The sequence below is a fragment of the Mesocricetus auratus genome, unplaced genomic scaffold (genome assembly GCF_017639785.1).
Source record: "Mesocricetus auratus isolate SY011 unplaced genomic scaffold, BCM_Maur_2.0 Super-Scaffold_100029, whole genome shotgun sequence".
NCBI classification, from domain to species: domain Eukaryota; kingdom Metazoa; phylum Chordata; class Mammalia; order Rodentia; family Cricetidae; genus Mesocricetus; species Mesocricetus auratus.
The window spans coordinates 9,621,471-9,640,683 of NW_024429210.1; the positions used below are offsets into that span (position 1 = coordinate 9,621,471).

The following is a 19,213-nucleotide window of genomic DNA, read 5'->3' on the forward strand; positions in this document are numbered from 1 at the left end:
ATGGGCTGTGCCCTGTTCCCCTTAGTGATAAAAGAGAGTGTGGTACATGTTACGTGGTGAGATGACTAAGTAAATCCCTACACTTCCTGCTAATTTTGTCTGTGTGCCTGATTCTACATACTACGTAACTACACAACACTTCCCCAGTGACCTCAGTGTCCTTACGCTTTCTATAAATACTACTGAGGGTCTCAGCATTTTCTACTCATGCACTTGGGGGTTTTCTTGGACAATCTAGTTGATGATCTAGTCTGCTTTAGCCATCGCTGAATATTTGGTGCTTTGTACACAGAAAGTGCTCAATAATATTGAGGATGGACAAATGGATTAATTAGTTGTGTTTGAGAGTGGCTACTCTAACACAGGATGAATACTGAGATAAGGAAACAAATTGAAGTCAAGGAGCTGTAAAAAGAGCCAACGTAAGTGAAGGTAGGTGACAGAGATTGGGAGTTTTTGAGAACGAGGATGCTGATATATAATCAGACTTAGATGAAACACTGATGGGCATATAGCTGGGTATTTTTGATGGGAACATTTGTGTGATGTCAACCATATGAGAAGTATCCATTAGACATTTGGACTGAGATAAGCTCAGTCTTTACATTTGGAGAGGTCACTGAAATTGTGTGGGCTGAAAACTGTGAAGTCCAGACAAGACTCTGAAGACTGAAGTCAGAGAGTTAGATGGAAAACCAAGAGAACATGGGGTCAGTACACTCATGGGAACAGAGATTTCCCTTTTTAGATGATGAATGATATAAAACATTTTTATTTCAATTCATAAATTTTCTGCATGAAATGGCCCCAAATATTCATTTCAGGTACATATTGGAGGAATAATAAATTTTATAAGAGACTGTTATGACCTTCAAGGACTGTGAGCCATTCAGAGGTACGCACATCAACAGGCATAATATACAGTGTCTTATTTCCTACCAACAGTGAATAATGACCATAGATTGATTTCAAATTGTCTGAACTGATGAAAGAAATGAGCAATACCAGCCATGAATTTGTGTAGGTATTTTATCCTTTTATCCTTTAGGTATGTGTAGTGCTAACCCTTTAGCAAGATATGAAGTTGTAAGAAAGCGTACCTCCTCAAAAGCATTCACCGTGGTTTCTGGACCATGGCTAGGACCCAGTGGACTATTTACCAAAGGAGCTCTCAGAAAGATAACTAGATGGGCAGTCTGAACTGGAAGGAGTCGGAAGAGCATAAAATGAGCATAACTTAAAATCCAATATTAGATGTTCTCATTAAGAACGGCTCTTGCCCATTCCAGTGTGGAATTTTCACTGGTTCTTTATCCCGCAGAATGTTGATACTTTCCTTCTTCTGAACCTGAACATCTCCACCCAACTCATTTTTCCCTTCCTCTCATAAACAAAACACACACTTCTTTAAATTGTTCATATGGGTCATTCTAAGCATCTTTTTAAAAAAAGTGTTCCCATTGAAATAATTTCCCCCCCCCAGAACTCACCCCTCCACCCCAAACGACTTCAGCGACTTCCCTCAAAATTGGTAGCTCATCTCTAAGAGACTGTGGGACTGTTGTCAATGAAGTACAAAGTGTCCCCATTAGAGCAGCACCACCAGGCAGAGGGATGCTTGAAGCAAAGTCACCAACAGAAAAGCCACGGTGCAACCGTACCTTTAGACACCAGGAAAGGGATGGGAGAGTGGAGAAGTAGGATACTGGCTGAGTGGCGCAGCACAGTGTTCAGCGGGGAAGCAGAAGAGGCCAAGAGGTTTAATGTGAAGACAGGGTCAAGGCGCAGGGCTATGCCCAGGGGCTTAAGGATCTGCAGATTCCAATAAAAGAAAGGCCTGAAATGTATCCATGTCAGCCATTCCGGATGTGGAAAAAACTCCAGGAAAGGAGCAAGGAAACTAACTCTTCCTGGAGTCTCTGTCTTCATTCTACAACTCCCACCCCTGGGACACGCATTGGCCTGTGGGTGTTACTGACTGTGACCAGCGTGGCCTGCTTCTCTTTGTCTCAGGATATAATCATGTCAAGGAGCAGGTGTGGTTGGCATATTTGTAAACATCTAATGGTATCTCATGTGATGGGCATGCCTCAATATAATTAGATAAGTAAATAAGTGACTAAGCAATGCCATGGTTGCTGTAAACCAAGGTCATGCAGAAGTGTCTCTGATTAAAGGGGAGAGTATGGAACACTTTCCCCTTTTCTTTTCATTTACCTTTAATTTTTTCTCCTTGCAGGTTAAAGCTGACTCCACATCCTAAGGGACCAACCCAAGCCATCAACTTAAATGATGTCCCTGATAGCTCTGTGGATCAATAGTTATATAGACCTATTCCTCATCTAAGCTCTGTCAGGGCCCAAATTATACACTATACATGAAAACCACTGCCTAGATTTACTGCTCTTGCACCCCCAGCCATAGCAGGGGGCTTATTGCTCTACTTGTATTTCTTTTAATCCTTAACTAAGCCTTGGCTACTGATTTCTCAACATTTCCAAAGGGGCAGAACAGCAATTAGCTAAGGCATACTCCCTTACTCTAGACAGCAATGGTTTCCTAGACTTCTAAAGAAATTCTTTAATTCCTGTTCTCCCCCTAAGAAACCTTTATGTGAAAACATATACAGTTGTCAGAGATTATAATATGTGGGGAATCAGACGAGGATGGGCCGTGTGTAGCACAGCATTTGGGATGCTGTGAGGATCATTCAACAGAAGCAGCACCATCAGCATTTATGGGAATGAGCTAGCAAACGAAACATCTAAACATTATGTGCTGGGCGGTGGCCTCACCTCTCTGTGCCTGACTCCTCCTTTCTGAAATAGGGTTCTTTCACTGCATTGCATTAGCTAATGGAAAGAATATTAACCTAAATCAAATTGAGCACATGCAAACATTTCAGACTCTTGGGAATGTGAAGGCTTCCTATAAATTCTAGGTTCTATTATTATTTCATTTTTCCATAGCACAGACTGATCTGGTCTCATGAATCACTTTATAACAAAGTGAACATGAGCTCTATTGAACTCTTTTTGAGCTTCCCAATCTCCCAGTTGTGTCAGGTGTCTGGAATTATAGCCCTCTGGATGAGTGCATGAAACAGAGCTGGAAGGTATGGAAACCAATGCTTTTCTGTGGTTAAGAGACAACATCTAATAGTTTTCTAGCCAGTGTCCAGGGCAAAGAGGTGCATGGGGGTGAGCTTGGTGGCCAGATTGAAGACGGACTTACTTCCATGAATTATATGTCAGATTTTCCACAGCCTGAGCCATCTTGCTTATCTTTCTGTGTATGATGTTCTTGAGGTATTTTTTGTTTACTCAATCATAATAATAACCACTGCTTTGATCATTTAAAATTAATAAGTGAGATAGTATATCATGTTGGTGCAAATGAGATTTCACCATACAGATACCCCATGCCTCTTGCTATTATAAATGCTGTTTTATCTAATTCCCTACTACTTATCAACCCAGATAAAACCTGTCCTACATGGAATTAACTATGGACACTAAGAAAAGGTGACACACATCTCAATGTCAAGCATAATTCTGATTAGCTATTGCTATTGGCCCATTTTTTCCACACCATGCTATTGTGAAATTTTACACTTCACTGTGAACCATCACTCTTAGCTCGTCTTCACCAATGTTTGTTTAGCTAATTGCAAGCATTTTTATACCTTCTCTAAACCCAACTCAGCTACAAAATTGTGAGGAAATAGTTCGTCATGGTTTTCTATTTCCAAGTTTAGTCTTGTCCAGGTCAGTGTGCCCAGTCTGAGCAAAGGTCACTTTCTTAACGTTTGTATTTAATCAGCACTCAATTTTGCGATCTTTACAAGAAGACAAACTGCAGAATTTCTTTCTCTCACCTGCCTGTAAGACAGAGGGATCCTTGACACTGCATCACAGAAAGTCTGTACAGTTATTGTCCCCAAACCCTCTGAAATTGCCTGAAGGTCTTGAGGTCTATGTTGGCCTATGTGACCTCTTCTGCACTTCCCAAAGAGTACCAACATATAGGAATGGACCACGTTTTGTTGCTCCATTTGTTAAAAACATCCCCCTTTCTCATACCCCTCTGAATTGTCATGTGACTCAAAGTAATAACTAATAGGTAGGCATAGAATTTAGCATACTTTTAATATAAAGGACCTTAAAATGTAAATCTCATGTTAATAAAATTATATTAATGTTTCATTCCACTTTATTTCATATCTGAATGGACAATTTTTCTGTAACACTAGTGTCTAAACTTCCACCATTTGCCCTTGGCATAAAGACGTTTCCATTTCCTGGCCATGACTCAGCCATCAGAACGGGATATCATTGTGGTTATTGATAAGCCGCACCAGTTGAATGTCATCTTTAAGTTTCTTATTCTGTTCAATAGCTACAGCACTGTGCTTTTGAAGCTGGGGGATGCTTAAAGTTATTCATGCACACAATATGGCTTATGAAGTAATCTTGGTCCTGAAGTCTGGTCTTAAACCAAAGTAAGTACTGTTTAGTTCTGACCTTTATGGATTCAGTCCACAAGAAGAATTATAATAGACCACGGGTGTCCCTGAAACACTCAGAGCTTTAGCAACACAGCCTTTAATTCAAAGGTACTTTCCCCAGTTGAAAGCTATAATCATCATTCATCCCACTTGGCAACAAAACAAAGCCCTAGAGGATTTGTAAATTGGCGGATCCTTTAATAAGTATAAAAGATCAAATTTGCATTCTTTATGTGACAGGGTGACACATGTCATTACCTATTCTGACTTTGGAGCCTTATTAACAGACAGTTTTCAATTGGCCTGATGACCCAAATCACTCATAACCATGATGGGAAATGCTTCACAAAATACCAACAGGTCCCATCAGCACACAACCCAGACACATGAGGCAAGTTGAGAAGGTAACCCTGACCTGGAATGCCAACTCTTAATTTCCAAAGGTTGATCCAAATGGTTTAACAAACTGGGATCGTGTATCCTTTCTTGTAGTTCTGAAAACATCCCTGTACAGCAACCTGGTTAACTTTCTGGAATTGGAAAAAAAAAACATGCATTGAACAGAAACAAAACCAGGGTGCTTATAGAGGCCTTGCCAGTAGTATGAGCTCCAAAAGGAATACATAATGGGCCCATTAGATCACATGTGATTTGTGGACATGGCTTCAATCCTTGTGTTAGTATGTAGAGAGCTGTATCATAATACAGTAATTCCTCATCTCAGGGGCCTCTCAGAAACAGTATGTAGATGAAATATGAAAGTTATCAGTCATACTTCTAAGTTATTTATGAGAGAATTATGGAAGCTAAGAATTGTGTCTCTTTTATTCTTCTCTTCTTTGAACCAGAGCAATATTACAATCCTAGAAGAAGTCATCTGCTTAAGAAATGTCAACCCCTAGGGGTCAAGAGTATGTGAGGACTTATAGCATGCCTACAGGTTGAGTGTGTGGTTGTTAAAGTTAGTCATTCTGTTTCCATCTGACTTACCATGGTGATGGCCTTTTAGTTCTGAATTCTGGCAAGGGATAGCCTACTACTTAGCAGACTATTAAATAGTCATATGATCAAAGATAAGATTAACTTTTGCAAAGAACATATCCAAAATTGCTCTAGTTTGAAATAATAAATTCAAGAGAACACTTCAGGGTAGCTTTTCCTGATGGGTGCCTGGATTTCAAAGAATAAATCAATGGCCATGGTCCTTCCATGCTTTGGTTCTATCATTTTCAATGTGCAACTTCTAGAACTATTTGGAAGTCAATGTAATCCTAGGAAGCGAACAGGAGAAGGGGGTTCGGTAGATACAGCTAGGAGGATTTCTTGAGTTGGGGCTAGAAACTGTGTACCACTGTTCTTTGCATCCCTCTGCCTAGAATACAGGAAACAAAGACATAGTGAGGTGGCCTACGTGTTCAATTGGAAGAGGAAATGGGGTTAGTGAGCAGCAGCGATCTCTGCCACAGTGGCAGTCTAAGAGGAACCATCACATGAGGACAGGGATCCCTCAAGAATGAAGATGTGAGAGCTCCCCAAATGACTGCCTCCATTATAGCAAATACTGTTATTAAAATCATCAAATGGTAGAGCCTTACTCAAAGCAGACCTCGGGATTATAAATTCTGCTGCAACCATGTTCTTTGGGCTAGGGAATAATCACTTCAGTGCTGTGCTGCAGTGCTAGTATCACAAGATTCCTGAACCCCAGCCTCCTTCCTAGACTCAGCTCTATCCCACCTTGTATTTACTGTTCCCAGACACTTACCCCTCTGTCTGTCCGTAGTGTCACCTAGTGCTTGCCTGCCTTGGCATTTACTCCTCAGCCTAAACCTGGGGCCATGAAAGCTAACAACTCCGATAATTTACAGCCTGGATCTCTGCATCCAGCCTTGGTGGCAGCCCACAAACCGACTGAGGTTTTTCGATGTTCCAACAGAGTGAATTGAATTGCATGTTTTAGGAAATTACAGTGTGCAGTGACTTACAAACTCCTCACCCAGCCTGACTTTAAATTGTAGCTACCCCCAAATGGCATTCGACATGTGTCTTCTGCTTTTAAACTGAGACAAACCTTACAAGAACCTGAAGATGTAGGCACTATTGCCATTCCCATTTTAAAGATGAAAGGGTTGAGACTTTGTGAAACACAGAATCCCAAGAATGTGGCATTGAAGGGCATAGTTTGCTGACCCCTAAAGTTAAATTGAGGAAAAACTACCATATGGAATTAGCTGTAATCAGGAGGTCAGTTAAACAGGAGTGCATGAGTTTTTGGGTGATGTCTATGGATGTTGGTCTGGATCTAGGGACTTCAAGCTTTTCCAAAGAGAAAAACCCCTCAGGAGTTATGTAGCAGATGGAGGACACCCAGGCCACATCACAGGTGAATAACTACTGTCATTGTCCCAAATAGTTATGACTTGTCATTAACTCATTTGAGGATGAGCTTGCTAAGTTTTCATCCAGTTTATAACAAACTTTCTGTTTATTAATCATGATCTGATTTTTCTGACAATGTGAGGCAATCTCAGCCCAGTGTCTGCCAATAATTTGTAGGTGGTAAGTCTATTAGCAAACTATATTTAACACAATTTGAAATTTCATTGTCTTTCAGTAAAAACAGGCAGCTGTTTCCAGATGTCACAAAGAAGCTTTTCTGTCTGACTCACGTGGTGACTGCAAGGGACATCCTTCAAAGCCACCATGTGTTTCCAGGGCTTTGTAGACCCACATGCTTGCCAGTCAGAACCAGTACTTTCTAATATCTTGTCACTGGATTTCTACAGTGACCTCCTCTTCAAATAGGACAGCAAGTGACTACTCCTGGGTTCATCTGCCCTTTTGATAATCTTGTAACCACAACGCTTCAGCCTTCAACTATTAGAAGGTTTGCAAACATTTGCCAGCAATCCAGTCACACATCTTATTTGAGCAACAACCTCAGGGAGAGCTAATTGGTGCCAAATCCAAGAACATTTTGTTTGGTTTTCCTGGAATTACTTAATTTTTTTAAATCCAAAAGTTCCTTCTATTTCAGTAATGCTTTGAGTGATGACTTAATTTTTGTGGGCATCTGTCAATTATTGCCATCAACTTATCTTCACTAAGTCACTCAATGTAAGATAGTAATTAGTTGAGTGAGTGCATTGTTTAGTCTGTAAGATCTGTGATTATTTTTATTCCACATAAGCCTTCCCAGGCTTTCAGTGGCTTTGCCAAATGTCTGTCCTTTGTTTTACTCTATTTGCCCATTTACTACTCTGATTCACATTGTCATTTTTCTAGTGCTGCAATAATCCAATAGTAAATGCTTTATGAGTAATATCTAAGACATGACATATCATTTGGCTACTGAGGTAATGCATATTATTGTAATAGTCTAATTACTATAGAGTAGCAGATTTGGAGAGCAGGCTATGTTTTATTAGGTCAGAGAATGGAAAAACTCAAGGCCACAATGAGTATAATTCTTCCAAACATTTCTTAGGGGCCGTGATCTTTAAGATCTGTTAGCCTTTTAAATCTTTTCTTCCTTGTTTTCTCAAGCAGAACAAATCACTCTAGGCTTTCTTGTGTTTTCATCCATGCACCTACATATGAGCTCTCATATTGGATGGCATGTCCTTTCCTAGTTCAGTAACTAACTTCTCTTTGCCATGACCAGCTTCAGAGTCACCACATTTTACACCTGGTTAGATCAGGGTTTGTGGACACAAAACATAGTTCCCAGTAGGTCCTCAATTTGTTACCTCTGCTTATCAATAGAAAGGACTTCAAAATAAGGGTGCACTTCCTGAGTCTTTCCCTAATGTCCTCTCAGCAGTCCAGCTACAGTAGATGACAAGTATGCCATCCAGAACACTTTGTATGGTCACAACTCACTGGGTTCCAATGCTCCTTATATCTGGTTCCAGACCATCGGGCCCAGCCAGTCACTTGCAACTCTTTTCAGCATGTACAGGCATTCCTGCGTGAAAGGCCATCATTCTGCTCATGGACTCACCTCTACCTCTCCTTTCCCTGGTTCAGTGACTACTGGCCCCGGGAATGAGTTTCTGAGGTCTTTACGGGGCGTTGGAGCCTTACAAAGTGGCTGTGGTACAGCTTACCTCTCAGGCACAAGGACACCGAGCTGGGTTTTGAGAGGCTTGTAATTAGTATAATTACCTCATTTTGATTGCTGAGGTTAACAACATGGGCAGTACCCAAGTATATTATCATCATCAATTGATGAGTTAGAGTTTTTAAAATCTGATTATATGACATGTGTTCAGCCATATCACCCTCTCTATTGCTTTTGAGGAATAACTAATGTTTTACTTCCTAAGATGCTTAAAAAAAAAGTTCCCCATGGTACTATGCCAGGTATGAATAATCCTCAAGAAAAGCTCCCCAAGTATTTTACTGTAGGGTGTGTTTGCAGGGGTGCTGGTTTAAAATGTCACCCAAGACAGCCAGAAGCCCCATCATTCAGTTGATCAGGAGTGTGTCAACAGAGTTCGAAACGGCCATGTAAATCAGACGGTGATGTCAAAGCCTGGGGAGCACTAGTACACAGGTGTCTCTCAACCAAGGTCCTTTGTCAATGTCAAAATGCAAGCTAAGCTTTGAAGTGCTTTTGGCTGTCCCAAATTAGGGGTAAGTAAACTCGAAAGAGTGGGGAAAGATCAGGCAGCTGCTAAACACACACTGTGCTAACAACACCCTACCCCAATGAAGAACTCTTTGACTCCAAAGGTCAGTAGCATCAAGGTTGAGAGCCACAGGGTATGAGGGTTAGTGTTAATTGTCAACTTGAGGGGATGGACAGTCACTAGGGAAGTGAGCCTCTGGGCATGAGTATGAGGGAGTATTTTGATTACAGCAACAGATGTGGGAAGACCCATCTTAACTGCAGATGTGGATGAGACTAATCCCTCAGCCCAGGATCCTGGGCTGTTTCAAACACAAAAGCACTAGGCAGCACCCATTGCTATTACTTGACCGTGGGTGCGGTATGACCATCCTACTTGCTGCCTTGACTTTCCCACTGTGAAGGACAGCACTGTGAACTGTGACTCGAAATGAACTCTTTCTCTATTAAGTCACCTTTGTTGGGGTATTTTATTACAACAACAGGAAACGAACTCATGTTACTGGGATTAGCCTAAAGAGAAGGTTTAACAAGGTCTAAGAGAAGTACAAAGGATATTCAAAAGAGATCAGGTTTACTCAACAAGATCTTCCAAATATTCGACACAACACAACCACCAGGAGGCTCCATAAAAGCTCGAGCTATGGCTCGAACAGGACCAAGGAGCTGTACTGTAAGCAGTGAGAGAGGGCCTGAAGACACGTCTTCAAAGTCTTGCTAAACCCGGCACTGATGTCTGCATGTCTTTTGGCATCAATAACTGCTTCCAAGGTTGAGATCCTGGGAAAGACACTTCACACAACCAGCGTTCTTTCAGAGATGCTCACCCACACCCAAACTATTTAGAACGTGCACTGGCTGCTCAAGTTTCTGCCTTGGCTAATTTAAAGGATGCTGTGTTACAGCCGGGCGGTGGTGGCGCACGCCTTTAATCCCAGCACTCGGGAGCAGAGGCAGGCGGATCTCTGTGAGTTCGAGGCCAGGCTGGACCGACAGCCTCGAAAACAATACAGAGAAACCCTGTCTCGAAAAACCAAAAAATAAAAAATAAAAAATAAAAAAATAAAAAAAATAAAGGATGCTGTGTTATATCTTCTCTCCTTCTATGCAAATCAGAGGTGTCTGGGAATATCTGAAGTTAATTCAGAAGACAGCAGCTATTGTGGATTTGTGGCCAAAACTTCAGGAGGGTGAAACTGTCTGCCAGAGATAGCTTGAACAGGTTGACAACTATTCGCCATTCCTTGTGATTAATGGTACAGTCATTTCCAGTTCAATCTGTTGTGTAGGCTAATGGCAAAGGGGCATCTACGTTCACTCAATATTTTCCATACCACCAAGATAGTCTATGTGGAACACAGTGGACCCTGTTTACTGAGCTGGTCATTCTTACCTATGAAAGGTGTGTTCTGAACCAGTCATGTTTGGTAAGCAAAGTTGTAAAAAGCTCACTGCTGGAAAGGTCAGAGACTTACTAGTACCTGGCAGGAATGTGAAAACTTGGCAAATTCCCCACATAGGTCCAGCCTACATTCCCTCCTCAAGAGTGTTGGCATGCAGGAGCTCAGCTAGGTGACGGATCTTCCTGGCTCGCCTTGGAAGAAGAGCACCACAATGAAAGGTGAGCAAAGATTAAAGTCAGGAAGTACAAAGTGACTGTGAAGAGTTCTGTGACCTTTAGTTAAACATTTGACTAGGACAGTGGCTCAGGAAGACACTTGCAGGTCAGTGTGTTCTCCAGTAGGAGGACATAGAAGCAATCGTGTGCCTGATCACCAAGGAGGTAACCTCAACCTTCATCTTCATCCCTTTGAATTAGGGTCAGTCCTGGGGATGTGTCAGCAGATCTGAAGACGTATGTTCCTGGCTCCAACTGAATGTTGCAGCTGCCCAGTAGCCTACTCGAGAAACTGCCCACTCAGTAGAGCCAGTCTCCACATTTCCAAATCTGCTATATCCTCTGGCCCTGCACACAGCTCTTCCCGGACCTCACATACATCTCTTCTCTCCCCTCTTATGTGTTCTGGCTTCCCTGGAGGGCTGGTCTGACAGCAGGAGCCAAGCTTTAGCTTCTTGACATGCTTCACTTGAACTCTTCTGTTTTCCAGCATCCAGGAGTTTCCTCTCACGACACTATTCTGATTAATGGCTCACACTTGGCCTCCCACCCTCTTACGTGTCAATTAAGGGCAGAACACCATTGGGTTCTTCATGTCTATTACGGGCCAGGCACTCTCCAGAGAAACATATTATATTTAAGATAACAAAAATAACTCATTAGAATTAATTTAAAAAATGAGGCTCTCTATGTAGAATATATGTCTTCAGTGTATCAAACATTCAGGAAAGGGGTCTGATGAGGACCCAGCCTCTTGTGACCCAGAAGGGGAACAACCCACAGTTCACCTGGAAGCAGGTAGTGGGACACAGCAACCTGAAATATTCCGTCAACTTTCTGCACGCCTGTATTGAAGTGCCCCACTTTCGAAGCAAAGGTGAATCTCCAACAAGCATTCCAGACCATGCTGTTCCTCCCCTCCATGTGCTGTGAGTCTTAAAGGAAGAATTTCTGGTGCATTTTATTTCAACTTAAATTTGTCTCCATGTAGGCATCTTTTCCAAACAAGAAAGAGGCTTTGAAATGCAGCAGGCTGTGTTTGGGATCTGGCCTCTCCAGCATCCTTTTGGTGGTTCCATCTGAGCTGCTTCTTTTGAACTCTTTCTAAACTTGGAAATTAGGATTGTGTGTTAGTTTTTGCTGGATCATAACTGATCTCAGAATTTCAGGTCTGAAATCATGATTCTCCTGTTCATAGGTCAGCTAGTAGTTACAGTCCCCCCACACTGCCCAGGACAAGATGTGATGAGCAGTGTCTGATTCCAGACTGCGGGTTGCTACATATCTTTCCTTACTTTCCTTACACAGAGAGAGTGTCATGAGTATACTCCCCCAGACAACCCCTGGGAGTGAAGGAGCAAACCAAACTACACAGACACTTCAAAAGGCCTAGTTATGTATCCCAAGATTCCAAGGGCCAAAAGTTGAATTATCAAATCTAAAGCCAAGGAGAGAAGTGCTATCACCATGAACCATGGAAGCCATGGAAGTTGTGAAGAGCTGAGACACAACTTGCCATAATCAAAAACCTCTATCTCGAAAGGAATAAACAAGACAAAAATATATAAAGTCTTGTAGAGTAGGAGCCATAAACAAAAACAAACAAATACAAATAAACAAAAAAAAAAAACCCGACAGTGATTCTCTTGGGTTGACAAATCCTTTTTCTTGCAATCAATTCCTATCTACATAGGCTTTTTTTCCTATGAGATGGTGGACATTATTAATCCTTGATGTAGTAGTAGTAATTACTGAAATGCAACCTTGGGCTTATGCTTCTTGTCTCTGCGTGACTTAGCTAATAAAAGCAAGCTCTCAGCTAGGGAACTTGCCCATCGAGCCCCAAAGTTCCTGTTCTGAGCCAATTTCTCCAATGGTTCTAGTATTGTTTAATGTGTCAAAGGTCTCCAAATACCCCTGGGTTGCTACCTAAATTAGAAGTCATTAGTGTTTCTGGAAAAGCGACGACCCCTTCCCTGTCGGCCCACATAGCATTAATGGGAGATGGACAGAGCATGTGACAGTGTCTACTTCCTGCTCATTCACACTGACTGTTTTCCTTCCACTTCCTGTAGGAAGAACCATTCAGTGTGCTGCAGAGAACTGTGTTCTCATGCTCAATGGTGGTCTAAAAGGCACCCTTCTGCTGAGTCCATTGGCATCCCTCTGCTCTAATTACCCTAAAACCGCACTGTCTAAACCATAGGGCATGACAGACCATTTATGTTAGCAGGGACCTGAGGTATCAGACCATCTCAAGCACCGTATGAGCTGAGTCTTGGTGCCTTGGGATTATGTGCTTCAATTCAATGTCAATTCTTTTGCCTCTTGCCTGAACCAAGCATCTGCTCTGGTCTCCCTTTTAGGAACTATAAGAAGGAATTTAAAAGACCTAGTTTGAAACCTGAGAGGCTCAGATGAGCTCATTTACTCCAGGGAAAGTATTTATTGAAGGGTTGTGGGCACCAGGCACTTGCCTCCAGGGTGGATCCCAGACAAAGAGTTGGAGCTCAGTACAAGATTGCCAACGCTATAATCTACATTGACCTGACAGTACTATGTGTGCTGTCTTACAAAAGGTAAAGCCTAAGAACTCATCTACAGGAACAGCTCTCGGAGCGGTGGCAACAGCCAGAAGCTACCCCACCATGCTCATCATGGGGCACCCTGTGTTTTAAAGAGAAGTGAAAGGGAGGCTATGGTGGCTGGCCACATGGAAAACTTGAGACTTGTTTTCTTTCAAGTACAGAAGTGCTTCAGTGTTTTACTAGCTGGTGTGGTGCCACCAGTGATGAGACTGTAATTTAAATCATAAGGATGCGCTTGCCATTTCAAGTCACAAAAGATCCCTCCAATATTTAGCATTTCCCTTTTCTACCTAAATGCTGTCCTGAAGGAGGGACGCTGTGGAATGCATGTTGTCTCCGCTGACCTGTGAAACAGGAAGCCTTGCCTGGGTGGAGCTGGCACTCTTCTTCCAGCTTTGAAATGCATACTCAACAAACTCTCTCTGACCACCTCACGAGGAGACTCAAACAACCCCAGAGTCCATGCTGAGCCCAGTCAGGTATGAAAGACTGCCTGCCTGTTGGTTTGTGCGCTCTACCATCCCAGAAGACTCCCGAGGACTCATGTCCTTAGAGATGACTGAGGTCTTCCTGAATCCTCCGTAGGCACACAGCAAAGTGGGAGGGCAGAAGGGTGTGGGGGGAACAGAGTGGCCACAAGCCCTAGGATTGTGGGGACTAACACAGAAAAGTCAGTTAAAGAGGAAAGGAAGAGCTTCCCTTGCACCCATTCCCATCACAGAGAAACTGGTTAGGGACAGAGCCGGCGCTGGCCAGGTACCCTGCTTTTGCTCAATGGTACTCCTCACCTCCTCCAAAGACTGAGAATTGAGATATAATAGGTGACATATTTCAGCAAATGAAGAACTGTATTACCAATAAGAGGGTGTCGATCAGAAAATCCCTGTGCATATAGTGGAGAGGATTCTTGGAAGAATCACAGCAGATAATGGCACGTTCTCACCTGATGCTGGGTTTGGATTCTCACAGTTCAGCTCGTGTAACAAGCATCTAGTCCTGTCGATCTGGAAAGCTGAAAACTGGAAGAAATGCAGTGCCCTGTGCTAGCTGAGGACTCCTGACTCTCATCCTAGACGCAGGTTGCATCATGCTCCCGTTTCTGTCTCCCCGCTGTGGGAAACGGGCATGTGGGCAAACCAGGACTCGGAGGAGTAAGCCAAGGCAACCTGAGGCAGGCACTCTCAGAAAAGATTTGTGACAAAAGATTCCCCAAAGAATATACAAACAGAGACGCTGAAGACTGTTATCTTAGATGCCAAGAAACAAAAGGAGAAAATCCTGGGGAAAAAATAAAATTAAAAAGAAAAAAGTAAGGAAGAAATCTTTCTAAAAGTTGTGTAATGAAAGCAGGCCAACACTTCAGGGTGAGGCACCTCTCACCTGAGGGCTCTCAAAGCAAATAAGACAGCTGGGACCAAGCCAGATGTCTCCGGTCACGATAAACCTGGCTGCCCGGAGCCCTGAAAGTACTAAAGAGCAGAGCGTTCCCTCACAGTCCGTGGCAGGCCAGCATGATCTGAGCACTCACTCCACTCACACGTGCCTAGCAGATTTGTTTAGGGAGAAGCCATCCAGAGGCCAACAGCAGAGTTCATCTTAATAGCACTGAGGTTTGTGTGCATGTCTAATCATGAGATCAGCGAATTACATGCCTGCTCCGTGGACCGTATGACCTTTGTGGGCTTGTGGAACAATTGAGTGCATTGGGGAGAAACACTCAGCACGGAAAACTTGCTGAGCAGAAAAGCCAAGTGCCAGGGCTCTTGCTCAGGGCAGATGAGCATCAGTAATGAGTGCTGTGTTGCTGAGCGTCTCCTCAGCCTGCGGCACTGAGCTAGGCACTGGGGAGAATTAATCCCCTTCCCCTGCCAAGGCACCATGGAGAAAACAGCACTAACTTCTGTAATGAATGGGCAGCCCTCAACGGAGACCGGAGATGCTGTTGTCAAAGGCAAGTCAGAGTTTGCCAGGGGGGAGAAGATTTGCAGAGGATCATTGCTATGCCACCTGCAGACCTTCAATATTCATAGAATAAAACACACACACACACACACACACACACACACACACACACACACACACAAAGGATCTTGGTCATTTAAAGGCCCAATTAATACCTAATAGCAATTACTTAATAACAATTACTCAAACAAGCAAAATGTCAAGGCGGCCACTGTGAAGAAAGGAAGACCAAAGCAGTATAGCCTGCTCTCCCTTCCTAATGTCCATACCTTTCCCATAACAATGACCTTCACACATGGATACGGTCTGACCACGCGCGCACACACACAAACACACACACACACACACACACACACACACACACACACACACACACACACAGGAGAATCGCCAATCTGTAGAAAGGGAAGGGCTTTGGCAAAGTCCTAAAACTCTGATAACAGGTTACTCTGGAAAATTTTGGGAATGCCAGGAAGTACGTAAGAGTGTTTAGGCAAAAGCCTGTACTCAGCTATGGAAAAGAAATGCTTGATCTTTTCTCACAAAGATCCTCTGGGAACTTAAAATGTATTCGAAAACACAGGAAACTTTCCTTCTCTTACTTAACGCTTCCAGAGAATACAATCTTTGCTAAGGATTTTTCCTCTATTTAGTTATTATTACGTTTAACTTTCCATTCAAGCATCTAAGAAGCAGGTTATGAGTTCACTAGACTCTGAGATCCTCACAGGTCTGCTTGCATTGCTGTTATCTTTCTCCATCAGCACCAAGCTCACAGTGGCTCTCCTTAGATGATTGGTTTTTAGAAAGTCTACCCATATCACACACTCGCATTCACAAAGAGGTATCTGACTCCACAGAGTCACTGACAGTAAGCTGGCGCTGAAGCTTGGCATAGTTAACTCACTGTCTGGAATGAGCCTTAGAGCCATAACAGGGTGCTAGAGTCCACCTTTTCCATACCTGTGGCACCTAGCCATCAATTCAAGAACACTTGTAGAAGCCAGGCACTAGAAATACAGCTTACCTGTGGTCTTTTGGGAATGGGCTCCTATTTTTGAACTACTAGTAACTAAACTTTGGTTCAAAGATCACCTGTCACGGGCTAGAGTGGATGCTAGGCAGTTTTAGCATTATGATGCAGTAGACGTTAACTATGACCTCGAAACAGAAGAGCCCAGTGGAGTGGCTGTAAACTACTACAGCAAAGGAAAACCAGACAGACAGAGTGCGGAGATATTAGGTGAGTGGAAAAGTGGTTGAATGTCTTGGTTTGCAGAGAAGGAAACTGCTCCACTTACCATGGTCAATTATGGATCTGGATCCTGGTCATAGCCTGTCTCCAGAGATCAATGGCCTCACCAGACTGGTAGAGCCATGGATATCAGAAACAGGAAGAAGAGAAAACAAAACTAGCCCTGGCTGACGTGGCAGTAGGACTCTGCAGTCAGCCATCATTACACACAGCTCTCTTGGCTACTCTCTTGTTTTGAACTTTTGTCTCTGTAGTGGGTTAATTGATGTCCAAGCCTTTTTCCCTTGTGAGAAAGCCTGACCAGATGAGATCCAAAGAACCAGGCAGACTTTCTATGTAGAGGAAGTCACAGCAAGAGAATGAATCCTTCGGTCTTACAGCACCAAACACTAGACTACCATATGGTCACAGCAGCCTAGAGGGTTGTCCCTTTGGTTCAGCTTTATCTGAGTTTCTATTTGCTCCGTTTCCCTCCGTCTCAGCCTTTTCTAATTTCCGTCACTCACCTGATATCCTTCCAGTAAAACCCTTTTCTGCTTAAGATAACTGATTTCATTTGAAGTATTTTCAAGGATGTTATTGACTAAAACCATGTACCCCAGTCATGATTTGCTGCACGCTCTACACATGAAAACTGCTCTGGGAAGCTGAGGTTAGAGCTGATGAGTGAGAGATGTTTTCCCTAAAGATTTAGTGAAGGGCTGCTGTGATAAGATCTCCTCTCCACAGAATTGGAAGTCCAAACCCCTACTCATGTCCAGTGTTCTACTTTCACTCAAGTGACACTCTCTCTCAGGAAGCCTTTCTGTGACAGTGGCCTTCTGCAGGCTTAAATTCCCCACCACGAATTCAGTAGAAATGGGAGAAATATCTTCCCCAGAAGTCTGAATGAAAGTCTTAGACTTGAGTCTCTCTGCACCATCCTGCAGTGGCTAGTGGTATATTCCTGCCCAAGCCTGTCTCACTTGTGTCTTACGAAGTCTTTGGTACCATCAACTCCACCCGCACTTCTTAGATGGAAGTCAGTAGAGTAGTTGTTTCAGAAGAGAGACCCAGATGGTCCTTACTGGAGGTAGTTTAGTGGGTATTGGATAGAAAAACCAACTAATGTCCCCCAGCATCTCCTATCTTTGCACTATTGGCAGGACTTGACTTCTATCAACTTCACCCTGCAGTACAGCTTCTCTCCGAATCTGTCTTACCTCACCTATTCACCCACACAAAGCCTCCCTTTCTCTCGATCCCAAGTTTCTTTCAAGTTTTTTGTATATACTGTACACACGAATAAAGGTAAAAATCATCCAGTCTATGAGCTTATGCATTTTAAATCAAGGCAAGAGTTGTTCCGAAGACCACGGTGACAGCTCTATGTTAAGAGAAGAAACTCGGAGAGCATGGCTGTGACTTATCATGGCACTCCCATGGAGTCATATCATAGGAATGTCCAGCTAACCTGGGTCCAAGTCGGTAGGCACCTTGCGCCAGAGAGGAAATTGATCATGGATGCCAAAACGCAGAGCAAAGTAGTCAAGTGTGCTCAAGGAGAGTGCTGAGTCAGAACCAGAAAGTCATAACTTCCTAGGGAAAGAAAGCCTTGAGGAAAGTCTAGAGATCTGGAATGTGCAGCTAAGGGATTAAAGATATGCAGGTGTGCCTGTTGGTTTTTGTCAGCTTGACACAAACCTTGACATCTCTGGGAAGACAGAATATCAATCGAAAAAAAAAGGGCCTCACCAGACTGGCTTGTAAACAAGTCTATGAGGCATTTTCTTGATTAATGATTGATGTGGGAGGGCCCAGTCCATTGTGGGTGGTGCTGTCCCTGAAAAGGTGGTCTGGGCGGTAAGGAAGCTAGCTGAACAAGCCAGAAGGAGTTAGTCAATAAGCAACCATCCTTCATGGTTTCTGCTTTACTTCCTGCCTCGGCTTCCCTTGATGATAGGTAACCTGTAAGTCAAATAAACCCTTTCCTCCCCGAGTTGCTATTGGTCATGGTGTTTATCACAGCAATAGAGACTTAACTAAAACTGCAGGGAATATAGTATTTCAGGGAGGCAGTCTAGACTAAAGCTGGAGATGACACGGGGAATAAGCAGTGAGGCCGGCTGGCTTGATATAAGGAGCCGGATAAGCAAGACTTTGGCTTCCATGGAAACCAGTGGCCCTTCACATGTGGATATTTGCCTCCAGGCTTGATATTACGATTTGGACTTGCAATGTCCTGCAGAAGTTCATGTTCTCAATACTTGGTGCTAATTAAGAGGCTCTAGATTTGTGAGACAGGCAAAGCCAGAAGTAAGTCAAAGGAGGCCAGGGAGCACACTGGGGTCTACTACACCAGCTTCTCCCTATCATTGTTTCTGGAGCACCATGGCATGAAATGAATTGTTTTCCCACACCTTCCCCATGATGAAGGATTGAATCCTCTCAAACCATGATCCAAAACAGGCCTTTCCTGCCTAAGCTGTTTCTGTTAGATAGTGTGGTCACAGCAAAGAAAAGGAACACCCATGTCCTTCCTCTCCCAGCTCCAAGACTTTCCCTAGAATGGAACCCGTAGCTCCCAGCCATGGATTTTTTTGTTTCATATTATAAAAGTCAACATTTACCACACTAAGGGGTAGGCAAGCCCTGAACTAGGTGTCACACA

At 43.2% G+C, this 19,213-nt stretch overlaps 1 long non-coding RNA gene across 1 annotated transcript in view; it reads right to left on the reverse strand.

Annotated features, from left to right (window-relative positions):
- LOC121134707 overlaps window positions 1–16,404 on the reverse strand; it is a 43,059-nt gene extending 26,655 nt beyond the window's left edge. The window contains exon 1 of the long non-coding RNA XR_005871830.1: window positions 16,336–16,404. This is a non-coding gene — a long non-coding RNA (uncharacterized LOC121134707). The remainder of the gene's footprint in view (window positions 1–16,335) is intronic.
- Window positions 16,405–19,213: the final 2,809 nt, after the last annotated feature.